Source organism: Melozone crissalis, unplaced genomic scaffold, assembly GCF_028551555.1.
Source record: "Melozone crissalis strain CALT ecotype California unplaced genomic scaffold, PUWL_Pcris_2 ptg000082l_1, whole genome shotgun sequence".
In the NCBI taxonomy this organism is placed as follows: domain Eukaryota; kingdom Metazoa; phylum Chordata; class Aves; order Passeriformes; family Passerellidae; genus Melozone; species Melozone crissalis.
Window position 1 is genome coordinate 487,671 of NW_026535859.1, and position 26,196 is coordinate 513,866.

Genomic DNA, 26,196 nt, shown 5'->3' on the forward strand with positions numbered 1-26,196 from the left:
AATTCACCCACATGGGCCTCAAATCATCCAAAGGGATCTAAAAAACCCCCTCCAACCCACCAGATTCGGCCTGAAATCAGGCAAAGGGGCCTAAAATCCCCCCTGCAAGGCTGGGAATGGCTGCCAGGGATCTGAGCCCACCCTAAACCTGCCCAGGGTGGCCCAAAATGCCCCCGAGGGGCCGAGGTTGAGGCCGAGCCCGGGATGGGCTCCGGGCTCACTCCGGGCCCTCCGCGTTCACTCCGGGGAGTTTTGGCCGCGGGCCCGGGCGGGACTGGGAGGGACCACGGAGGGCTGGGTAGGGCTGCGGCATTTGGGGCTTTTGGGCTGGGGGAGTTTGTGGGGAGTTCAGGGGCAATTATTGGGGTTTTGGAGAGAATGATTTGGTTTGGGGGCAGTTGGGGAATTTAGGGGAGTTTTGTGGATTTTGGGGGGTTTGGGTTTAGGGGGTTTTATGGCACTTTGGGGAGTATTTTTCTGGGTGTGATTGGGGTTTTTTGGAATTTGTTATTTTTTTAATTTTTTGGGGGGATTGCTGAGATTTTGTGAGGATTTGTTGGGATTCTCTTAAATTTTTGTGGGTTATATTGGAATTTCTGGAGGATTTTGGGTGGTTTTATTGGAATTGTGGAGGCCTTTAGTGGGATTCTTTAGAGGTCTGGGTTTTTTGAGGAAATTTTTGGGGTTTTTTGGGGATTTTGGGGTGTTTTCTCAGGTTTTTTGGGTTTTGCAAGGATTTCTTTGAGTCTTGGGGGGGATTTTTGGGGGTTTCTTGTGGTTTTGGGGACATCTTTGGGGGATTTGTGGGGCTTAATTGGAATTACGGTGGGGTTGTTGTTGGGTTTCAAGAGATTTTGTGGGCTTCTATTGGGATTCTAGGGTGTTCTAGTTTTGTGAGATTTAATTGGGATTTTATTGGGACCTTTGGGAGTTATAGGGAGATTTTGGTGCCTCTCAGCCTTTCCCCACACACAGGGACAACCTCAAAGCCCCCTCAGACTAACCAAGGCCCCCCCAAATTCCACTAAACCCCCCAAAATCCTCCAAAATTACAAGAAAACCCTCAAAAACGCCAGAGAATCCCACAAAATCCCAGTGGAACCCACCAAAATTTAAAAAAACTCCCAAAAATTTCAATAAATCCCTCCACTCAAAAAATCCCCACAACCCCAACAAAATCCCCGAATATCTAAAACCCCCAAAATCCTGTGACCCCCTGCAAAACCCAATAATTCTCCCCAAAACCCCAAAACTTCCCCCTAAACTCCCAACAAAATCTCCCACAGCCCAAAAAAGTGACCCCAAAAACCCTCTCAACACCCAAAAATCCCCCAAATCTCTCCGCACCCCCCAGACTCACTGGGGCTGTCCTGGATCAGGGGGCACTGGCCGGTGGAACATGAGCCACTTCAGGGGCCCTCGGAGCTTTTTGGGGATGGGGCTCCATGGGAGACCCCAAAAAATGGGGGGGGGAGGGGAACTGCTGCTGTGCCCCCTCCCCCTGAAACCCCCAGACCCCGGTTCAGGGTGGGCCTGAGACCCCCGGGACCCCCAAATCTCCCCCGGACCCCTCCAGGAACGCCAAACACCCCACACTTGGCCCAGAACCCCCTGAGAGATCCCCAGACCCTCCTCCGATCCCCTCTCAGGCCCCTCCCGCTCCTGTCCCGGCCGCCTCAGCAGCTCCCAGAGCACTCCCGCCCCTCCCAGAGCCTCCTGCGGGACCTGCTCGAGACCGAGGGAGAGGGGGGGAACCACTTCCGGCTCGCCTCTGATTGACTGGTGCGGCGCGGGGGAGGTGGGCGTTGTTATGGAGATCCGCGCCGTGATTAGTTGGTTTGTAGAGTGCAGAGCGGTGATTGGTTGATTGGGCGGAGCGCGCCGCTATTGTTGGGAGCCTGCGCACGCGGCGGAGGCGGTAAGTTGTGAGGGGAGAGCGGAGCTGAGGTGGGTCTGGGGGAAACTGGGGGGTTTGGGGCGGGTCTGAGGGGAAATTGGGGATTTTTGGGAGCATCAACGGGAAACACGGGGGTGTGCGGTGGGTTTGGGGGTAATGAGGGGGTCTGAGGGGATTTTGGGGGATTGTGAGAGTAACTGTGGGGTTGTGAGTGGATCTGGGGGGTTTTGAGGTGGCTCTGGAGAAATGTGGGGGAGTCTGAGGGGATTTCATGGGGTTTGGGGGAGATTGAGGGGCCTGAGGGGGATTTGGGGCAGTCTGATGGATTTTGGGGGGGTCTCAGGTGGGTCTGGGGTGAATTTTGGGGCAAAATCGGGGGGTCTGAGGGTCCTGGGGAGATTTTGGGGGTCCAGGGTAGTTCTGGGCCAACACTGGGGGAGGTCTGACAGCTTTGGGGCTCCTGGAGGGGTCCCGGGGGAGATTTGGGGGTCCTGGGGGATTCCAGGTCCACCCTGAACCGCGGTCTGGGGGTTTCGGGGGAGGGGGCACAGCAGGGGTCCCCCCCCAGGTTTTTGGTGGTGTCCCATGGTGCCCCCTCCCCAAAAAGCTCCGAGGGCCCCCTGAAGTGGCTCATGTTCCACCGGCCGGTGCCCCCTGATCCAGGACGGCCCCACTGAGTCTGGGGGGTTCTAGGGGGATTTGTGGGGATTTGGGGCATTTTTGGGGGATTTTGAGAGGGGTTTTTGGGGCTTTCGGGAGGAGCTTTTTTGGGCTTGGGGTTTTATTTTGGGAGTTTGTGGGGAATTATTGGGGTTTTTGGGAGAATTACTGGGTTTTGGGATGGTTACGTGATTTTGGGGGGGTTTGTTGATTTCGGGGTTTTGGATGTTGGGGGTTTTGTTGGGGCTGTGGGGTTTTTTTGGGGGGTGGATTTATTGACATTTTTGGGAGTTTTTTTTAATATTTTGGTGCATTCCACTGGGATTTTCGGAGATTCTCTGGGTTTTTGAGGGTTTTCTTGTAATTTTGGGGGATTTTGTAGGGTGTTCGTGGAATTCTAGAGGGGCTTTGGAGTTGTCCCCGGGTATGGGGAAGGGCTGAGATGACCCAAGATCTCCTTAAAAGCCCCGAAAGTCCCAATCCAACCCACTAAATCCCAATTAAATCTCTCAAAATCTCAATAGAGCACCCTAGAATCCCAATAAAAGCCCACAAAATCCTTTGATATCCCAATAACCCCAAAAATCCAGATTAAACTCTGCAAATCCCCCCAAAATATCCCCAAAAGCATAAAAAGTCCCACAAAATCTCCCCCAAGATCCAAAGAAATCCTGGCAACACCCAAAAAACCTCACAACACCCACCAAAAATCCCAAAAAAACCCCAAATCCAGAATGAATCCCACTAAATGCCACCACAATTCCAATAAAAAGCCCCAAAATCTTCTAGAACTCCCAATAAAACCCCCAGAATTTGAGAATAACAAAAATCCCAACTAAATCCCAGTAAACCCCCAAAATAAAAAAAAACCAGCCACAAAAAATTTCAATAAGCCCCCAAATACCCCCAGGAAAACTCCCCATCAAAATGTCAATAAAATACCCCAAAATCTAAACCCCCCCAAAATCCACCAAACCAGCCACTCCCAGTCAATCCCAGTATGATTCCAGTCGCTCTCAATGAGATCCCAGTGTAACCCAGGATGGACTCAGCTGCTCTCACTGGGATCCCAGTGTGATCCCAGTTGCTGCCAGCATAATTCCGGATGTTCCCAGTTCCTCCCATTATGATCCCAGTTGCTCCAAGAATAGTCCCAGTCCCTCCCAGCAGGGTCCCAGTGGTGCCCAGTTGCCTCCAGGGTAAATTCAGTTTCCCCCAGCACCATCCCAGTTGCTCCCAGCATGATCCCAGCTGTTCTCAGTGTGGTTCCAGTCCCCCCAGTATGGTTAGAGACACTCCCAGTATGTTTTAGTTACCTCAGAATCGCAGATCCCAGTCTTTCCCAGTTACTCCCAGTTTCCTCTAGCATAATCCCAGTTTCCATCTGTTGCTCAAAGAGTGGCCTCAGTTGCTGCCAGTATGATCCCAGTTGCCCCAGTTGTAGTCTCAGTCCTTTCAGCATGGTTCCAGTACCTTCCAGCCGATCCCAGTTGCTCCCAGTGTGTCACATTTTCCTCCCAACATGGGCCCATTAGCTCTCAGTAAGCCCCAGTCAGGTTCCATTCATGCCCAGTATAATCCCAGTATGAGTGTAGCCACTCCAGTATGATCCCAGTCACCTGCAGTCTAATCCCAGTTGCTCCCAGTCACTCCCAGTCTGATGCCAGTGCCCTGTGTGATCCCAGTGGCTCCCAGCATGGGCACAGCTGTTCCCAGTGTGCTTCCATCACTCCCCTATGGTTACGGACACTCCCAGTATAGTCCCAGTTGAACCCAGTTGTCCCTGCTCTAGTCCCAGTCACTCCCCATATGATCCCAGTCCCTCCCAGCATGGTCCCACTCACTCCCAGTCGCCCCCAATTGTGGAGGATTTTATTAAGAGTTGGTTAGCTGAGAAAGGCCATACTGACATAATGCCGCTGGTTAAGCTTGAAAGGGAGGTCAGCAGTCTCTGATTCAGTGACTGCTGACAGGCAAGAATGCCGGATGACCTTGCTGCAACATGAGGAAAGGGAGGTGAGATTAGTCCTGAATATCTGCAGAAGGTAACAAAAGAATAAGCACAAGAATGTAGAAGTAGGCGTAGTTGCTGATATGTAACTAACCAATCCTGAGCTCAGCTTTTGCAATATGTATGAACTTATTAAGAACTGTATTTAACCCGCCATATTCGATCAATAAATTGGACTTGGATGAACCAATTGGTGTCTGGGTCTCCTTCCTTTGACAAATGGTGGAGAATGCGGGCAAACCCCTGAACGCTTGCTTTCTTGGATTACAAAGAAACTGGCCACGGTCGAGGAAGTTGGGTGACAGTCCTTGCAGCTGGGACAGTGCCGGATTTTAAAAGCACCGTTGAGGATCACAATGGTGACTCAAGTCTCTACGTGTCGCAGGAGCCTGGAGAGCTGCAACAGCGCGCGTTGATATATAGGTATGGATAGGCAAGCGACACATGATCCCTTCTCCTCATTTTTAGAAAGACGAGGAGTAAAAGGGATAGATTTAAAAAAGGAATTACCAGGGTTATTAGCTTATGGTTATTCTAAAGGAATTTTTGCTAATTCACATACAGTTCATGAGATAGCAGAGTGGAAAAAGTTTGGGGATATCCTGTGGGATACAGTGTTAGATGATGATAAGTCAGCAAAGAAATTTGGCAAGTTATGGCGGGTGGTGTATAACCCGTTGCTTCACCAGGTTTCTGAGAGAAAGGCAGCAGAAAGGGCAACAAAAGCTTATAAGAAGAATATAGGGTATGGTCATGAGGATGATCCCCTGGCACCTTCTGTAACTCAGATACTTATGCCTAAGGGTCCCCAGCAAAATGGTGTGGAAAATTTTCCCTTAGAAACAGTGGAACCATCTGCATCCTTCCTGTCAGAGGGGGAGGGTGAGTTGGACGGTGGAGGTAAGAGCAAGCCAGCTTCGCGTCCGCCGCCAGCTTCAGGCGGTTCGGATGGTGGGGGTGGGAGCAAGCCAGCTTCGCCTCCGCCGCCAGCTTTGCCTCCGCCGCTTCCCCCGAGCGGGCCGGCTCAAGCGGTGGGGCCACTTCCCCCTCAAGAGCCAGCTCCGGTTCCACTGTCAGCTCCAGCGGGGGGGCCGCTTTCCCCCGCATGAGTCAGCTCCTGCTCCACCGCCTTCCCCGTGCGAGAACTCGATCTCTGTACCGAAGTGCCAGCAGCATAGCACCCTTAAAGAGTCAGATCCCATCCCAGGGGCACACCGTGATCTATGGGGGGAAATGGCTAAACAGAGGAGGGAAGCTTGGGCTGCTTTGGCAAAAGAAGTAATGCAAATGGGGGATGGTGAGGCGGTGGAAGTAGCTTCCAATCTTGCATGTCCGGTTACATACACACCACAGTACGATGCACAGGGGAACCTTACGCATAATATAGCGTAATGTACTCCCTTAGATTGGAAGTTGTTAGCTCAGTTACGTTCTACGGTTAGTCAGTTTGGAGTAAAAAGTGAACCTGTTAGGCAAATGCAAGAGTGTTAGCTACTTTAGGGGCAAATTGGACCATTGAGGAGGCATTAGAGCGAATAGCATTCATGCCAACAGCTTCACAGGCATTTATAGCAGAATCTTTAAAGGAATTAGGATTAGGGTTACAAAAGCAAGCAGAGTCTACTCAAAATCAGGTGTTAGCTGCTCAGAATCAGGCGTTAGCTGCTCTTGCTCCTCTCTGAAGCAGCTCACTGGCGGTTACGCAAGAAGGCTCGAGACCGTTCATCAAGTGATACCGATGCGGCAATGAGGGACATACGCGCCCAGACACAAGCAGCCGCTGTGACATCGGAGACACCAGCTGCTGCTGTAACATCACTTCCAGCAACAGCAGGGAGCCTTGGTTTGGACTTATCAGCAGCAGTAGACGTCACACTAATGATGAACCGGCCTGAGAGGATACCAACTGAAGTAAAGGGCCCTCTTATATTAAATGGACAAAGATGTGGAGCATGGTTATTAGGACGTTCTTCAATACCCATGCTGGGATTATTTGTATTACCTGGTGTTATCGATGCGGATTATACAGGGGAAATACAAATCATGGTTTACACCCTTTATCCTCCGATTAAAATAACAAAAGGACAACGCATCGCACAATTGGTACCACTATCACAAATGACATCGGGTATACCATCATTTACTGGACAAACGTGGGATGAAAAGCGTTTTGGCTCTACTGGTGTTACACTTTTGACTGTGGATTTACAAAATAGACCAAAACAAAAAGTGGAAATTACCCATGGACATCAAAGCATAACCCTTTATGGATTATTGGATACAAGAGCTATTACAGCTTTTACAGATGCAGGAAAGAAATCAAGGTGTGCTGCTGTCACCTGGCAAGAAAAAGGACAATGGAAGCATCAACTTCTCACAGCAGACCCTGCAGATAGCTTACAAACTTTGGAATTGTTAGCAGTAGTATGGGCGGTGTCCAACTTACAGGAGCCTTTAAATGTGGTCACAGATTCTATGTATGTTGCAGGAGCAGTCAGACGAATAGAGGAAGCAGCAATTAAGGAAGTGAATAATAAACGATTGTATGAGTTATTCATACAATTAAGGAAAGCTCTACGAGAGAGAAATGCAGCGTATTCTGTGATTCATATTAGGAGTCATAAATGGTCGGAAGGTTTAGGAGAAGGAAATGAACGTGCAGACAAATTGGTTATCTTACTCATTGATAACTCTTGTCCTATTGATAAGCATACATTGGCAAGAGAAGCACATATTAGATATCATCAAAATGCAAAAGGATTAGCAAGGAACTTTGAGCTGAGTTTGTCAGAAGCTAAGGCTATTGTTAGAGCATGTCCAACATGTAGTTATCATAATGGGGGAATAGGTTTAGGCATTGGAGTTAATCCTCGAGGTTTAGAAATAGATGAGAAATGGCAAATGGATGTTACACATATAGCTAGATTTGGTAAAGTTAAGTGTGTGCATGTCACTATAGATACATATAGTCATTACATATGGGCTACGGCTCAGGCAGGAGAAAAAGCTATACATGTTATCAGGCACCTGTTAAGTTGCATTGCTGTCATGCGAGTCCCAAAGAGTATCAAAACGGATAATGGTCGAGCTTATGTAAGTGCTATGGTCCAGAAATTTTTGAATCAGTGGTCTGTTAAGCAAGTTGACAGGTATTTCACACTCTCCTACTGGACAGGCAATAGTGGAAAGAGCAAATGGTACCCTTAAGCAGTATATTGAAAAGCATCAAGATATAAAGGACCCACAATCATGTTTAGCTAAGGTTCTGTATGTGATCAATCATTTATGTATTTTTGGGGAAGACGATATCCCTCCTGCAATTAAACATCATCCGAGGTCAGGTCAGGAAATTAAAACCCGACTACAGGATTATGGGAAAAACCTGCAAAAGTATTATACTGGGGTCGGGGATATCTTTGTGTTTCCTCACCTACAGGACCTTTGTGGGTGCCTGCTAAGTGGACTAAACCTGTTTTTAATGCAGCCTCTGGTGGACCACCTCACGGAGGAGGACAAGGAGCGACTGGGGAAGAAACTGCTTCTAATCCTACGACTGCTGCTGCTACAGCTAAAGGGACACTCGAAAGTGTTGGACAGAGCATTTACACGTCACTATCGGACAGCCCAGGAGCTGATTGGTTTTATTGGCTCATTATCAACTTTTCGTTTAACAAATCCAGCAAAGGAACATTGCCTTGACTGTTACGATCCACATTGTGCTGCCTGGATAGCTCTACGTTGTGGGGGTTGTGATAACACTTTTTGGATAGAACAATCATTATTATGGGATTTGTGGTGTCACATTTGTAAGCACGAGCACACGTGGGGTAAAAGCTGGCAAGATGAATTAAGGAGATAAACAGGGCAAAATGCACATATAGCTTTAAATCTTTATGAGTCTCCTGAACAGAAAATTCTTGCTTATTATCGATGGGAATTACAATGTGTCGTGAATAGAATTAAGGTTCAAAGTAAAACACGTATAGTCTCTGTAAGGTGTAGAAAATTAGTACCTTTAACGCAATGTTCGATTGCAGGGCCCTTCAGAGGGAATCCTGAAAGAGCACTAGACTGCTGCATTGAAAAGTTGCAAAAATTAACTTTGCAAGTAAAAGGACCAGTAAAGTTAGGAGCAGCAAAACTGAAAACAGATAAGAAAAAGAAGGTAAGATAGGGAACGACCTCATCTAAATAAGGCTATTAGTGATTGCTAATTAGTTTTCTATGATTAGGGCAATTTCACGTCTATGGGACCCTGCCTTGTGGGATGCTGTAGCTCCATGGGACCCTGCCTGGTGGGATGCTATAGGTGTTGAAGAACAAGAACAGCGATTACGAGATAAGATACATTTTGTATTAATGAAGGAGCTTGAATTGGTAGCCTTATATAGTAAGAAAGCTGAAGAGGCTTTGCAATCACCACCATTGAACTGGTTGGATTGGATCACACAGACAAATTTTAATACTGATCCTTTCCTATATACACTTCCTTGTTACGTTTGCAAAAAGGATAATGATAAGTGCTATGCTTGGGTAGCTTTGCATTGTGCTGATTGCAATAAGGTTTATTGGTATTCACAGAGGACAGTAGGAATTTTATGGTGTCACCCTTGTTTTGGGAAGTGGATTCAATATTCTTCCTGGTATAGAGCTCTTGAGCAAAGTACTGGTCTACCAGGAAGGACAGGATTACAACTTTATGAGAGTGCAGAACAAGTGGCCATAGCATATATAAGGTGGAAATTACAGCAAGTACTTAGAGAGCTTGAAATTACTACATCCTCACGCATCATAGCAGCTCGCTGTAAAGCTGCTTTGCCTTTAAACTTACCTCACGCTATACCCGTAAGCAAGGATGCTAATTTGGAGTTCGACCAGTGTATTCAAAGACTAACTCAAGTTCGTTTTAACCTTCCTAACAAATCAGGGAAAAGACAACAAAGAAAGGAAAAACAAAGAAAGCAGAGAGAAAAATGAAGTTTGTTCTTATTATACTGCTCAATGCTGCAGCAAGTGAAGCAATAGGGATAACACGTTTCAGTCAGCCAAGAGAAAATGTATGGGTAACACTTCCTAAACAGATTAACCAATCATCGCTTTGTCTTAGTCTTGGAGGAGTTACTAACCCATTTCGAACATGCCTGGTGGGACTTCCGGTGTGGTCTCCTGGAGAATTTTACAGTTTAATAAGTAATCGAACCTTATGTATATCTAACATGTCAAACATCACATTGCCAGTGCAGCAAGGGTATACTGCAGGTCAGAGTGATGGCTATCGCCAATGCTTACTAATCCAATCACTTAACACCTCTTTGCATTCTCCTCCTGAAGAATTAGATCTTTTTGGAAGCGCAAATGCCAGTATGCCTAACACTACAGCTGGAGGATGGTTTAGTTTCAAACCCTTGGATGTTCAAAATTTAAATCAACCTAAAGAAACATGGGCCACCTTAGATTCATCCCTGAATTTGAGTGAATTCTCTCCACAGCATTACAGTCAATGTAACAGTACAAAAATCACGGCACCAATGAAATTACCTACAGGAATATTTTTATTTTGTGGAGACAGGGCGTGGAATGGTGTACCAGCTAAACCACAGGGTGGAGCCTGTTATTTGGGAAAATTGTCATTGTTTCATCCTAATGTGTCCTTGCTAATGCGGTTGAGTCAAAATTCAAATAGAAAGAGGCGTAGCATACATGACTTGGACTGCAGCCAGATAGGAGATCCACAGTTTTGGGGTACATTCAGGCAAGTAGTAGTTTCAACTATTTTACCAGGAGGATCTGCCAATAAGGCTATGAATTTAGCAAAGCAATTAGGGTGCTGGGCAAAAAAAAAATGAGGTAAACAAGACATCCCAAATTCTAGACATGTTAACTGCAGATGTGCAGAGTGTTAACCATGCTGTTTTGCAACATAGAGCTGCTGTAGATTTTTTGCTTTTTGGATGTGAAGAGTTTGAAGGAATGTGTTGCATGAATCTGTCTGATCATTCGGTGTCCATTCACACTAAGATAAAAGAATTGCAACAAGGACTTCACAATCTCAAGGAAGAAGAAGGTTTAGGAATTGACGAGTGGCTTAAAACCTTAGGACTTGGGCCATGGCTGAGGAACCTTGTGATCTATGCTATAGAACTACTGGGTGTAGTTTTACTGTTTTTGCTTATTTTGCCTTGTGTCTTTAATTGTATTCAAAACATGGTCAGTCGTATTATAGCAAAAATGCAGACTAGTCTTCTTGCTCAAGAAGAAAACGGGGGAAATGTGGAGGATTTTATTAAGAGTTGGTTAGCTGAGAAAGGCCATACTGACATAATGCCGCTGGTTAAGCTTGAAAGGGAGGTAGGCAGTCTCTGATTCAGTGACTGCTGACAGGCAAGAACCAGATGACCTTGCTGCAACATGAGGAAAGGGAGGTGAGATTAGTCCTGAATATCTGCAGAAGGTAACAAAAGAATAAGCACAAGAATGTAGAAGTAGGCATAGTTGCTGATATGTAACTAACCAATCCTGAGCCCAACTTTTGCAATATGTATTAAGCTTATTAAGAACTGTATTTAACCCGCCATATTCGATCAATAAATTGGACTTGGATGAACCAATTGGTGTCTGGGTCTCCTTCCTTCGACACCCAATGTTGTCTCAGTTCTCCTCAGTATGGTCCCAGTTGTTTCCAGTGTGGTTCCAGTCCCCCCAGTATGGTTACAGACACTCCCAGTATATCCCAGTTGCCCCCAGCATGTCTGTAGTCATTTCCAGGCACTGCCAGTGGACACAGTAAGGTGTCAGTTCTTCCAGTATGATCCCCTAGTTGTTCCCAGAATATTCCAGTTGCCTCCAGCATGCATCCAGTCCTTCCCAGTTCCTCCAGTTTGCTTGCAGCATCATCCCACTTTCTGTCACTTGTTCCCAGTGGCCCAAACTGTGATCCCAGTCGCTCCCTTTCAACCTCAGTATGATCGCAGTAGGCTGCAGTTTGATCCCAGTCACATGCCAGTCCTCCCAGTGTGGTCCCAGAATAATCCCAGTTGCTTCCTATTTCCCCCAGCATGGTCTCAGCTGCCTCCAGCATGGTTCCAGTTACTTCCTAGATCAACCCAGTCAGCCCAGTATGATGCCATTTGCTCCCAGCAGGTTCCCAGTTGCTCCCAGTCAGGCCCAATATGGGGGATGATGTGCAGGATGTGTTCCCAGTCACTCCTGGATACTCCCAGTATTAGTCCAGTCCCTCCCAGTATGATCCAATGATGAGCCCAGTGTGCTCCCAGTCCCTGCCAGTATGAACCAGTTGTGCTCCACATGGTTCCAGTTGCTCTCTTTCACCCTCACTTTCATTCCAGTCCGTCCCAGTATCTCCCAGTGTAGTCCAATTCCCTCCAGCATGTTCCCAGCCACTCCCAGTTGCTCCCAGTTGGGTTTTTCAGGGGATGTTTGGAGAATGAAGCAGTCCAAGGCTGAGCGGAAAAGGCCCCTCGGGGGGACATCGGGGGGTGCCAGTGGTGGCTGCCGGCAGAGGCAGCCTGGAGGGCAGAGCCCTGTGTCCCCCAGGAGCCCAAAGTGGGGAGCCCAGAGAGGGGGAAGCGCCGCCATTGGCGGGAGCCTCAAGAGCCTGGAGAGGGGCAGGGGGGACTCCTTGGAGCCGCTGCAGCCCAGAGCAGAGAATGAGGGGAGAAGAGAGTCTGGGAGCCCAAAGAGCCCCGGCATCCCGAAATGGGGAGAGTGAAGAGGGGGGAGCTTTTGGCATTGCTGGGACTGCCAGCAGCCTGGGCAGGGCAGGCACCGAGGAGAAGGGGGACCCCCAATCCAAGTGTGACCCCAGCAGCTGGGACGGGGGGAACCCCCGAACAGCAGAGGGGAGGGACCATGGATGGGAAACTCCTGGGAGGCTTTTTCAGGGCTGAATCTTGGTGTTTGGGAGGTTTTTCTGGAGCCCAGGTGTCCAGTGACTCGTACAGATGGACTTGGGCAGAGAGACCTTGAAACTCAACGTGTGTGGGGTAAGATAACACAGGGAAGCCTTATAAATATGATTGTCTGGCATAAGATTCTGAGAATATAGGAAGTAGAAACAAGATTGAAATGAAAGCAAGCTCTGTGATACCTTACTGAACAACTGGAAAACAATGGTGTGGGCCAGCTGAAGGTAATCCCCTTTTGATGAAACAATTCCCCCTGCTTGGAGACAGACCCAGCGGTCAGAGCAGACCCTACTAGCTCAGCAGAAGGGGTCCAAAGAGTAGTTTTTAGGTGTTAAAATGTAACACAGTATGATGACGTAATGAATCTTACATGTAAATGGTATAGGATTTTATCTTGCCCTAGACTGATTAGTGAGAAATAGAATATTCAACACAGAAGAAGATTTATTGTATTGTAACGGGAACCTTACTCTCTTACGCTCTTACCCTCTTCCTTTCTTACTCTCTCATCCTCTCTGCCCCTCTTTTCTCTCTGGCCTGCTTCAAGCTGTGGCTGGCAGCTCTAAGCAGGGCCCTGCACCCAGGCCCTTTGCAATAAACTGCAAGATCCACAACCTGGCTTCAGAGATCTCTCGTCTCCATCCATCCCGACCGTGCGACCCTCCGATGCTCCTACAAACGTGCTCATCCCTTGTTTTCCCCAAACCAGGATTTCCCATTCCCAACACCAGCGAGGCTGTGAGGAAGAGGAAGATGCCTGGGGACCCTGAGGCAGGTGAGGAGGAAGTCAGTGCCCCTTTCCCCTCTGTGCTGCTCCATCTCCCAGCCCAGAACAGCCCCGGCTGCAGCTCAGCCCTGGGGGGATCTCCTTGCCCTTGCCTGTGGCACGGAGGCAAATCCCATCCTGTCCTTGTCCTTCCTCCCCCAGAGCAGGAGCTGAGCATGGAGAGCAGGGAGGACAAATGCCCGCGGCAGAACCTGGTGGCAGAGGCCGTTTTGAGCAGCTCCACGGTGCAGGAAGCCAACGGGGAGGAAAAGCCCCGGAGATACCACACAAGGAAGGGCTGCAAACGCAGCTGGCGGGGATCTGAGGGGGAAAGAGCCAGCCTGGGCCAGGAAGGCAAGCGGAAATCGAGCCAGAGCTCGGAGCTGTTGCTCCATGGGCAGCTCCGTGATGGGAAGAAGCCCCACACGTGCGTGGAGTGTGGGAAGAGCTTCAGGTGGAACTCCAACCGGATCCTGCACCAGAGGATCCACACTGGTGAACGGCCCTGTGAGTGTGGAGAGTGTGGGAAGAGCTTCAGTCGGAGCTCCCACCTTATCCTGCATCAGAGGAACCACACTGGGGATAGACCCTACGATTGTGCGGAATGTGGGAAGAACTTCACCTGCAGGTCTGACCTGACCAAGCACCAGAGGACCCACACTGGGGAGAAGCCCTACGACTGTGGGGAGTGTGGGAAGAGGTTTCTGACCAGCTCCAATCTCCTCCGCCACTATCAGAGTCACACAGAGGAGACGCCCTTCCAATGCCCCGTGTGCGGGAAGGGATTCAGGGACAACTCCACCCTCATGAAGCACCGGCGCATCCACACTGGGGAGGGGCCCTACGAGTGTGATAAATGCAGGAAGAGGTTTCAGACCAACTCCAGTCTCCTCCAGCACTATCGGATTCACAGAGAGGAGAGGCCCTTCTTCTGCCCTGAGTGTGGGAAGGGATTTAAGTACAACTGCCAACTCATCACCCACCGGTGCATCCACACTGGGGAGAGACCCTACGAGTGTGGGGAATGTGGGAAGAGCTTCACACAGAGCTCTCATTTGAGCCAACACCAATACAGCCACCGGTAAGGGAAGCCCTGCGAGTGCCCCAAGTGTGGGAAGAGCTTCGTGCTCTGCTCCAGCTCCATCCCCCACTGGAGGAGGCACTTTGGGCACAGCCCTGGTCACTCACATTCCCTGTGATCCATATTGGCAAGAAGCTGGCTGCTTCTCCTTTTGGTTTGACCTTTATTTTCTTCTGCTTCATCTTCATCCCTTAGAAACAGCTTAAACAGGGTTAAATGAAATAAATTGATCAAAGATATCTAAAGTTCGACAATTTCAGAGGTGTTTAAAGGGGAATTGATGGTTTGGAGGCAATATTCTGGAGGAGTTGTGCGGTCTGAGGGGGGAGATTTTGCGCACTGTTCTCTATCTGTTTGCACTCCAAAAGCCAAGAGGGTCACCTGAAAACAACTGAATCCAATGCCAATCAGCTGAATTTTATTTCATACAGGCTCAATCCCACTTCAAAATGCCTTTCCCATCCTAAAAAACTGAATCACATGCCAAACTCACTCCATTCCACAGCCGCCATGGAAGTGAGTTGGAAGGAGACTGGGAGAAGTGGGATCCCAATTTGGAGTGGTGGGATGGGGATTGTGTGGAGCTGGGTGGGTGGGATGTATTTGATAGTAAATAAAACTTCCAGGGTTACTGATTTCTGTCCCATTCATTTTCAGTCGCTTGCAGTTCTGTTTGCAGAGTGCCACCTTCTCAGCTGATTGTGTTTGTGTCCTCCTTTCTCTCCTGCCGCTCTTTGCCTGCTCTGTTTCTCTCTCAGTGCCTCCCTTGAGCCAGGGCAGCTGCCACCAAAGACCCTGCCCTGATTTAATTCCCAGTGCAGGAGCTACAACAGCCATGGGTGAAGTTCTGAAGGCTGGCAGTGAAATGTCACTGTAGGATCTTGCTCCACTTGGCTTTCAGCCCCTTCTTAAGAGCTTTGCCTTCAAGGGCAGGAACATCTTTTCCTGTCTGGGAACTGGAATTCCAGACCTTGGTGTGTGTGCCCTGCAGGACTATACAAACTGGGACCATATGGACTGGGATCCCACAGACTGGTACTGCACAGACTGGGACCATATGGATCAGGACCATACAGACTGGGATCATACAAACTGGGATCATATGGATCAGGACCGTACAGACTGCAGTCATGCCGACTGGGCTTGTATGGGGTGGGATTGTACATACTGGGATCACGTGGACTAGGATTTCACAGGCTGGGACCGTATGGATGAGGAGCAGAGACTGGGATCATACAAACTGGACCATATGGACCGGGATGGCTGCACCGGATCAATGTGAACCAAGGGGGTCCCACCATGCCAAGGGGCCCCGCCCCATCCTGCTCAGGGGTGCAGCCAAAGCTCCCCGGAATTAACGCAGAGGCCTGGGAGGGATCCCAGTGCCAATCCCATTTCCAATCCTATTTCCAATCCCGGTGCCAGTCTCGGAGTGATCCTGGCGCTGATCCCAGTCCCAGTGCCAGCATTGATCTCTGTCTCAGTCCCGGAGCACTCCCAGTGCTGATTCTGGTTCTCGTGTCAATCTCAATCGCAGAGCGGTGCCGGTCCTGGTCTCAGTCTCGGTCTCAGAGCGGTTCTGGACCCAGTGCTGCTACTGGCGCCGGTCTTGGTCCCGGAGTGCCTCCAGTTCCAATCTCAGTCTGGGTCCCGGTCCCAGAGCGCTGCCAGTCTCGGTGCTGGTTCCGGTGATGGTCACGGTGTCAGTCCTGGAGGGCTCGTGGTCTCGGTCCTGGTCCCGGTCCCAGAGCAGTCCCGGTGCGGGTGCCAGCTTCCAGTCTCGGTCCTGATCCCAGTCCTGGAGCGCTGCCGGAGCCAGTCCCAGTTCCAAAGTGCTCCTGGTGCCGGTCCCAGTGTCAGGCTTGGTCCCAGTCTTGGTCCCAGTGCCAGTTCTGGTGCTGGTTCTGGTCGGGTCTCGGTCCTAGTCCCGGTGCTGGTCCTGTAGCGCTGCCAATCCCAGTCCCAGTGTCGGTCTCAGTCTTGCGGCTGGTGCCGGTTCTGCTGCTGGGTTTGGTCTTGTTCTTCGAGAATTTAGGTCCATTTGGGTGATTTTAGGCCAAACTGGGCAGGTTTAGGTTAGGCTTCAGATCTCTTGCAGGGATTGCAAACATTTAGGGTGGATCTTAGGCCTCTTTGGCTGATTTCAGGCCAAATGTGGTGAGTTTGAGGGTGGATTTTAGATCCCTTTGGATGATTTCAGGCCCATTTGGGTGGGGTTTGGGCCTGTTTGAGTTATTTCAAGAAAAGCTTGGCAGTTTTAGGGTGGATTTTAGATGCCTTTGGCTGATTTTAGGCCCATATGGCTGGATTTTCGTCCTCTTTGGGTATTCTTACCTTTTAATGGTGATTTTAGGTCCCTTTGTGTTATAGATGGCTAATGAGATGATTGGCTCTCGCAATTAAAGGATGAATGCTGTGTGAATATTAAGAGAAGCTTTATTGATGTGTGATTATTTTATTGCAGTCTGTTGTTTAGATATCCTCTGTTCTCCCCACAGTCCTCTTTCCCCCCTATTTTTGCCATCAGACAGCCTGAGCCATTCAGGACAGGTGGAAAGAAGGCGAGTACAAAAACTTGTTCCTGGGGAGGGGGCGTGGCATGACAGCGCCTGACCCTCCAATCAAGCTGCAGGAAAGCAGAGTCCACCAATAAACAGCAAAGAAGAGTTGACTGACAGACTGTGGGAGGGGCCAGGGTTGGCTGATGCAATTCCCTGGGGTTTAAAAGGCGAAGCATCCATCTTGAGGACGGGCCAGGCACGTGGTAGGCAGCCACGAGGGAAGTTCCCAGGCCTGTTCTTCCTTATTTAGTCCTTTTCGTCTCATTTTTGTTAAGGTTGAATAAACCTTTTAAAATGTTGAAAGTCAGCAGTCATTTCTCACAGTAACCAAGGGTTCCTTTACTGGAGTTTGGTGCACAGGAGAAACACCAACCATATCTTCTCAAGAGGTCAAAATGACACAAAATTTACTGGCAAAGTACAGAAAATCAAGAAACTTTGGCAAAAGATATAAGAAAACATGCAATTCAACATAAAACACAATAGCAGTAACTTCATTAACTCAGCCCGTTGCACCTGGAAACGTTTAATCACTTCAGTTGCTGAGGTATCAAAAAATGTTCCATATCAAGAGCATTAGAAGGAGAAGACAGAGAGACAGGGGGACAGAAGCTCTATAGAAAGAAATGCACATGGCTACCAAGTGCTGGGGTTCCAGTGTGAGTGAGACACAAACCCCAGCCACGGAGTCCCTGTGACACATCAAGGCCCCTCTGGAACAAAGAAACCATTGCTGACAGTCCAGAAACTCATGGAACCAAGGGACCCTTGTGACAATGCAGATCCAAGATCACCACTGTCAGAGGAAGGAGACCCAGACACCAATTGGTTCATCCAAGTCCAATTTATTGATCAAATACGGCGGGTTAAATACAGTTCTTAATAAGTTCATACATATTGCAAAAGCTGAGCTCAGGATTGGTTAGTTACATATCAGCAACTACGCCTACTTCTACATTCTTGTTCTTATTCTTTTGTTACCTTCTGCAGATATTCAGGACTAATCTCACCTCCCTTTCCTCATGTTGCAGCAAGGTCATCCGGCATTCTTGCCTGTCAGCAGTCAGGCAAGACTGAATCAGAGACTGCCTACCTCCCTTTCAAGCTTAACCAGCGGTATTATGTCAGTATGGCCTTTCTCAGCTAACCAACTCTTAATAAAATCCTCCACATTTCCCCCGTTTTCTTCTTGAGCAAGAAGACTAGTCTGCATTTTTGCTATAATACGACTGACCATGTTTTGAATACAATTAAAGACACAAGGCAAAATAAGCAAAAACAGTAAAACTACACCCAGTAGTTCTATAGCATAGATCACAAGGTTCCTCAGCCATGGCCCAAGTCCTAAGGTTTTAAGCCACTCGTCAATTCCTAAACCTTCTTCTTCCTTGAGATTGTGAAGTCCTTGTTGCAATTCTTTTATCTTAGTGTGAATGGACACCGAATGATCAGACAGATTCATGCAACACATTCCTTCAAACTCTTCACATCCATTCCCTTGTGCTAAGAGCAAAAAATCTACAGCAGCTCTATTTTGCAAAACAGCATGGTTAACACTCTGCACATCTGCAGTTAACATGTCTAGAATTTGGGATGTCCTGTTTAGCTCATCTCTTGTCCAGCACCCTAATTGCTTTGCTAAATTCATAGCCTTATTGGCAGATCCTCCTGGTAAAATAGTTGAAACTACTACTTGCCTGAATGTACCCCAAAACTGTGGATCTCCTATCTGGCTGCAGTCCAAGTCATGTATACTACGCATTCTCCTGTTTGATGTTTGACTGAGCTGCATTAGCAAGGATACATTAGGGTGAAAGAAGGACAATTTTCCCAAATAACAGGCTCCACCCTGTGGTTTAGCTGGTACACCATTCCACGCCCTGTCTCCACAGATCAAAAATATTCCTGTGGGTAATTTCATTGGTGCCGTGATGTTTGTGCCGTTACATTGACTGTAATGCTGTGGAGAGAATTCACTCAAATTCAGGGATGAATCTAAGGTGGTCCATGTGTCTTTAGGTTTATTTAAATTCTGAGCATCCAAGGGTTTGAAACTGAACCATCCGCCAGTTGTAGTGTTAGACATACCGGCATTTGCACTTCCAAAAAGATCTAATTCTTCAGGAGGAGAATGCAAGGAAGTGTTAAGTGATTGGATTAGTAAGCATTGGCGATAGCCATCACTCTGAACTGCAGTATACCCTTGCTGTGCTGGCAATGTGATGTTTGACATGTTATGCATGCATAAGGTTCGATTACTTATTAAACTGCAATATTCTCTAGGAGACCACACCGGAAGTCCCACCAGGCATGTTCGAAATGGGTTAGTAACTCCTCCAAGACTAAGACAAAGCGATGATTGATTAATTTGATTAGCAAGTGTTACCCATACATTTTCTCTTGGCTGACTGAAACGTGTTATCCCTATTGCTTCACTTGCTGCAGCATTAAGCAGTATAAAAACAAACCTCATTTTTCTTTTTGCTTTCTCTGTTTCTCCTTTCTTCGTTGTCTTTTGCCTGGTTTGTTAGAATGTCTATTGTAAGGCTGAGTCAATTTCTGAATACACTGATCTAATTCCAAATCTGCATCCTTGCTTACAGGTATAGCGTGAGGTAAGTTTAAAGGCAAATCAGCTTTACAGAGAGCTGCTATGATGCGTGAGGATGTAGTAATTTCAAGCTCTCTAAGTACTTGCTGTAATTTCCACCTTGTATATGCTATGGCCACTTGTTCTGTACTCTCATAAAGTTGTAATCCTGACCTTCCTGGTAGACCAGTACTTTGCTCAAGAGCTCTATAATAGGAAGAATATTGAATCCACTTCCCAAAACAAGGGTGACACCATAAAATTCCTACTGTCCTCTGTGAATACCAATAAACCTTATTGCAATCAGCACAATGCAAAGCTACCCAAGCATAGCACTTATCATTATCCTTTTTGCAAACGTAACAAGGAAGTGTATATAGGAAAGGATCAGTATTAAAATTTGTCTGTGTGATCCAATCCAACCAGTTCAATGGTGGTGATTGCAAAGCCTCTTCAGCTTTCTTACTATATAAGGCTACCAATTCAAGCTCCTTCATTAATACAAAATGTATCTTATCTCGTAATCGCTGTTCTTGTTCTTCAACACCTATAGCATCCCACCAGGCAGGGTCCCATGGAGCTACAGCATCCCACAAGGCAGGGTCCCATAGACGTGAAATTGCCCTAATCATAGAAAACCAATTAGCAATCACTAATAGCCTTATTTAGATGAGGTCGTTCCCTATCTTACCTTCTTTTTCTTATCTGTTTTCAGTTTTGCTGCTCCTAACTTTACCGGTCCTGTCACTTGCAAACTCAATGTTTGCAATCTTTCAATCCAGCAGTCTAGTGCTCTTTCAGGATTCCCTCTGAAGGGCCCTGCAATCGAATGTTGCGTTAAAGGTACTAATTTTTTACACTTTACAGAGACTATACGTGATCTACTTTGAACCTTAATTCTATTCACAACACATTGTACTTCCCAACGATAATAAGCAAGAACTTTCTGTTCAGGAGACTCATAAAGATTTAAAGCTATATATGCATTTTGCCCTGTTTGTCTCCTTAATTCATCTTGCCTGCTTTTACCCCACGTGTGCTCGTGCTCACAAATGTGACACCACAAATCCCATAATAATGATTGTTCTATCCAAAAAGTTCTATCACAACCCCCACAACGTAGAGCTATCCAGGCAGCACAATGTGGATCGTGACAGTCAAGGCAATGTTCCTTTGCTGGATTTGTTAAACGAAAAGTTGATAATGAGCCAATAAAACCAATCAACTCCTGGGCCGTCTGATAGTGACGTGTCAGTGCTCTGTCCACCGCTTTCAAGTGTCCCTTCAACTGTAACAGTAGCCGTCGTAGGATTAGAAGCAGTTTCTTCCCCAGTCGCTCCTTGTCCTCCTCCGTGAGGTGGTCCACCAGAGGCTGCATTAAAAACAGGTTTAGTCCACTTAGCAGGCACCCACAAAGGTCCTGTAGGTGAGGAAACACAAAGATACCCTCGACCCCAATATAATACTTTTGCAGGTTTTTCCCATAATCCTGTACTTGGGTTCTTATACTTAACCCAGACCTCTGTCTCCTCAGTATTTTTCTGACCTGACCTTGGGTGATGTTTAATTGCAGGAGGGGTATCGTCTTCCCCAAAAATACATAAATGGTTGATCACATACAGAACCTTAGCCAAACATGATTATGGATCTCTCAAATCTTGATGCTTCTCAATATACTGTTTAAGGGTGCCATTCACTCTTTCCACTATTGCTTGTCCAGTAGGAGAGTGTGGAATACCTGTCACATGCTTAACAGTCCACTGATTCAGAAATTTCTGGACCATAGCACTTACATAAGCTCGACCATTATCCGTTTTGATACTCTTTGGGACTCGCATGACAGCAAAGCAACTTAACAGGTGCCTGATAACATGTGTAGCTTTCTCCCCTGCCTGAGCCATAGCCCATATGTAATGACTATATGTATCTATAGTGACATGCACACACTTAACTTTACCAAATCTAGGTACATGCGTAACATTCATTTGCCATTTCTCATCTATTTCTAAACCTCGAGGATTAACTCCCATGCCTAAACCTATTCCACCCTTATGATAACTACATGTTGGACATGCTCTAACAATAGCCTTAGCTTCTGACAAACTCAGCTCAAAGTTCCTTGCTAATCCTTTTGCATTTTGATGATATCTACTATGTGCTTCTCTGGCCAATGTATGCTTGTCAATAGGACAAGAGTTATCAATGAGTAAGATAACCAATTTGTCTGCACGTTCATTTCCTTCTCCTAAACCTTCCGACCATTTATGACTCCTAATATGAATCACAGAATACACTGCATTTCTCTCTCGTAAAGCTTTCCTCAATTGTATCAATAACTCATACAATCGTTTATTATTCACTTCCTTAATTGCTGCTTCCTCTATTCGTCTGGCTACTCCTGCAACATACATAGAGTCTGTGACCACATTTAAAGGCTCCTGTAAGTTGGACACCGCCCATACTACTGCTAACAATTCCAAAGTTTGTAAGCTATCTGCAGGGTCTGCTGTGAGAAGTTGATGCTTCCAGTGTCCTTTTTCTTGCCAGGTGACAGCAGCACACCTTGATTTCTTTCCTGCATCTGTAAAAGCTGTAATAGCTCTTGTATCCAATAATCCATAAAGGGTTATGCTTTGATGTCCATGGGTAATTTCCACTTTTTGTTTTGGTCTATTTTGTAAATCCATAGTTAAAAGTGTAACACCAGTAGAGCCAAAACCTTTTTCATTCTGTGTTTGCCCAGGAAATGATGGTATACCAGATGTCATTTGTGATAGTGGTATTAACTGTGCAATGCGTTGTCCTTTTGTTATTTTAATCGGAGGATAAAGGGTGTAAACCATGATTTGTATTTCCCCTGTATAGTCAGCATCAATAACACCAGGCAATACAAATAATCCCAACATAGTTGTTGAAGAACGTCCTAATAACATTGCTCCATATCTTTGTCCATTTAAAATGAGAGGACCCTTTACTCCAGATGGTATCCTTTCAGGCCGGTTCGTCATTAGCGTGACATCTACTGCTGCTGATAAGTCCAAACCAAGGCTCCCTGCTGTTGCTGGTTGCAGACAGGAGGTGCAGTGATGTTACGGCAGCAGCTGGTGTCTCCGATGTCACGGCGGCTACTTGTGTCTGGGCGCGTATGTCCCTCATTGCCGCATCGGTAACACTTGATGAACGGTCTCGAGCCTCCTTGTGTAACCGCCAGTGAGCCGCTTCGGAGAGGAGCAAGAGCAGCTAACACCTGATTTTGAGCAGCTAACATCTGATTTTGAGTAGACTCTGCTTGCTTTTGTAACCCTAATCCTAATGATGCCGAATTTTGCCCCAAAAGGCGAGAATAACTGCCTAAGAGACTCAATTTAAGTCAGCATAGAGAGGAGGTATTTTATTACGACGCGTCGGAGAAATCACAAAAGGGATTTCTAAGTATCTCGTAACCGAAGTAAGCCTTTTATACAGTTTTGATTATGAAGTTACATCATATCACATGCATAATCATGTTTTTGCATACATATTCATAAGAGGCGTGGTGTGGGTGGAGCGTGGGCGGAGACATCTCTTTTGAGGATCATTTTGGTGGTCGTTCCGGTTGCCTTCATCGTGGGCAGGGGTCACCTGATGAGTCTTCCTCCTTAAACTTTTGAACTCCTATCCTAATATGGCCAATTCCCGGTGTACTTGGCTTGGTCCCATGGCTTGGCAAGGCTATTAGGGTTAGCTTGACTTTGTTGGCTCTGAACATGCTTAGCCCATCAGTTCCCCTATCCCTATCTCTCTTTCTTGTCATTGTGTTCCATGCCTTAACTGATTTATTGCTCTATATGTTTCCTAAGTGCTAAGCTTTCTTCGAATGTTTCACATTCCATGTTTTAACTCATTATTTCTTGAAGGCTATCTGTTTTGGGGTTTCATTTCCCCCCTTTTCTTATAACTTACGAATTCTTTCGTCAAGTCCTGATCTTATAGGACACCCATTTTCTACTGCTTCACTCGCTATAGCATTGAGCAGTATAATAAGAACAACCTTCATTTCTCTCTCTACTTTCTTTGTTTTTCTCGTCTTCGCTGTCTTTTACCTGGTTTATTAGGACGGTTAAAGTGGACTTGAGTTAGTCTTTGAATACACTGGTCTAACTCCAAATCAGCATCTTTGCTTACAGGTATAGTGTGAGGTAAGTTTAAAGGCAAATCAGCTTTACAGCGAGCTGCTACGATGCGTGAGGCTCTAATAATTTCAAATGTTTTAAGCGTTTCTTGCAACTTCCACCTAAGATATGCTATAACCACTTGTTCTACACTTTCAAAAAGTTGTAGTCCTGTCCGTCTTGGCAGGCCAGTACTCTGCTCAAGAGCTCTAACCCAGAAGAAATTTCGAATCCACCTTCCAAAACAAGGTGCACACCATAAAAATCCTATTGATCTTTGTGAGTACCAGTAAACCTGATTACAATCTGCACAATGAAAGGCTATCCATGCATAGCATTCGTTAACGTCCCTTTTACAAACATAACAAGGAAGTGAATGTAAGTAAGGGCCAGTATAAAAGTCTGGTTCTTCAATCCAATATAACCAATTCAATGGTGGTGACTGCAAAGCCTCTTCGGCTTTCTTACTATATGGGGTTAACAATTCAAGCTCTTTCTTTAATGCAAGGGGTATCTTATTTCGCAATCGTTGTTCTTGTTCGTTATCTTCTCCAATATCTATATCTTCCTGAGGGTCCCATAGCTGTAAAATTGCCCTAATCATAGAAAACTATTTAACAATTACTGATAGTCTTATTTAGATGAGGTCGCTCCCTTTCTTGCCTTCCTTTTCTTATCTTTTTTCAGTTTTGCTGCTCCTAGTCTCACTGGTCCTGTCAGTTGCAAACTCAATTTTTGCAACTTCACAATACAGTGATCTAATGCTCTTTCAGGATTTCCCCTGAAGGGCCCTACAATCGAACGCTGTGTTAAAGGTACTAATTTCCTACACCTTACAGAGACTATACGTGTTTTACTTTGAACCTGAATTCTATTCACAACACATTGTACTTTCCAACGACAATAAGCAAGAATTTTCTGTTCAGGAGACTCATAAAGATTTAAAGCTACATATTCATTTTGCCCTGTCTGTCTCTTTAATTCATCTTCCCAGTTTCTACCCCACGTGTGCTCGTGCTCACAAGTATGACACCATAAATCCCATAATAATGATTGTTCTATCCAAAAAGTGTTATCACAACCCCCACAACGTAGAGCTATCCAGGCAGCACAATGTGGATCATAACAATCAAGGCAAGGTGCCTTTGCCGGACTTGTTAAACGAAAAGTTGATAATGAGTCAATAAAATCATTCAAATCCTGGGCCGTTTGATAGTGACGTGTCAGTGCTCTGTCTAACCCTCTCGAGTGTCCCTTCAGCTGTAGCAGCAGCGGTCGTAGGACTAGGGGCAGTTTCTCCTTTAGTCGCTCCCTGTCCTCTTCCGTGAGGCGGTCCACTCGAGGCTGCATCAAAAACAGGTTTCACCCACTTAGCAGGCACCCACAATGCCTTCAAGAGTCCGATGATCCAAGTTGTAAAGGTTCAAAGTGCAGTCAGGATCATGACGCCTACACCTCTTGTTCGTTCTCCGGAGCTCTCTTGACCCGTGAGTAATGGATCCATGTAGGTCGCTCCTTGATCCGAACCGCGGTGAAGGTAGTCAGCAGCACTTGGAAAGGTCCCTCCCACTTCTCTTGTAGGGGTTTTCCTAAAAGATTCTTAACATACACCCAATCACTGGGATTAAATGGATGCAATTTGCAATCAGGTTGTTTAGGTTGGTGCTCCATCATTACAGTAGCATTTTTATCAAACTGTTTCCCCACCGTAATTACATAATCATAAATGTACTGATTACCAATTTGGTCTATGGCGTCCCCATTTACAACTTGCATAGCATAAGGTCTACCATACAAAATTTCAAAAGGGCTTAACCTTTCTTTTGATCTTGGTTTGACTCTCAGCCTCAGCAGAGCAATAGGCAAAGCTTGATACCACTGCAAATTAGTCTCCTGGCATATTTTGGCAATTTGCTGTTTGATAAGATGATTCATCTTTTCCACTTGCCCACTGGCCTGTGGACGGTAAGGTGTGTGTAATTGCCATTTAATTTGTAATGCTTTGCTTATTGCTCTCACTACTTTTGCACAGAAATGTGTACCCCTATCCGAAGATATGCTCTTCGGTACTCCAAACCGTGGAATAATTTCATTCAACAATACTTTAGTCACTTCTCTTTCCTTATTTGTCCTGCAAGGGAATGCTTCAGGCCACCCAGAAAATGTATCAGTTAATACCAACAAGTACCGAAACCCCCCTTTTCTTGGGAGTTCAGAAAAATCAATTTGCCATACCTCGCCTGGAAATTTACCTCGATTTATTGCTCCCTGGTGTACCTTAGTCCCTGTATTCGGGTTGTTCTTCAAGCATCGCTCACACTGGGATGTGACACGTTTTATGGTGGTAAATAATTTCGGTCCTGCTATCCTAGCTTGCAGGTACTGATAGAGCGGATCCAAGCCCCAGTGGGCTTTCTCATGTTCTGCTTTTATAAACTGCCACATCACATTTCCTGGTATTACTAACTGTCCTGTTTCCAGTTGACCCCAACCATTCTCTAATATTTTGCCCTTATTTCTTTGAATCCATTTATGATCTGATTCCTGGTAATTT

The 26,196-nt window shown here is 46.5% G+C and overlaps 1 pseudogene; it reads left to right on the forward strand.

Moving 5' to 3' along the window:
- The first annotated feature begins 12,529 nt into the window (after positions 1–12,529).
- LOC128946680 (zinc finger protein 135-like) overlaps positions 12,530–26,196 on the forward strand; it is a 40,739-nt pseudogene continuing 27,072 nt past the window's right edge.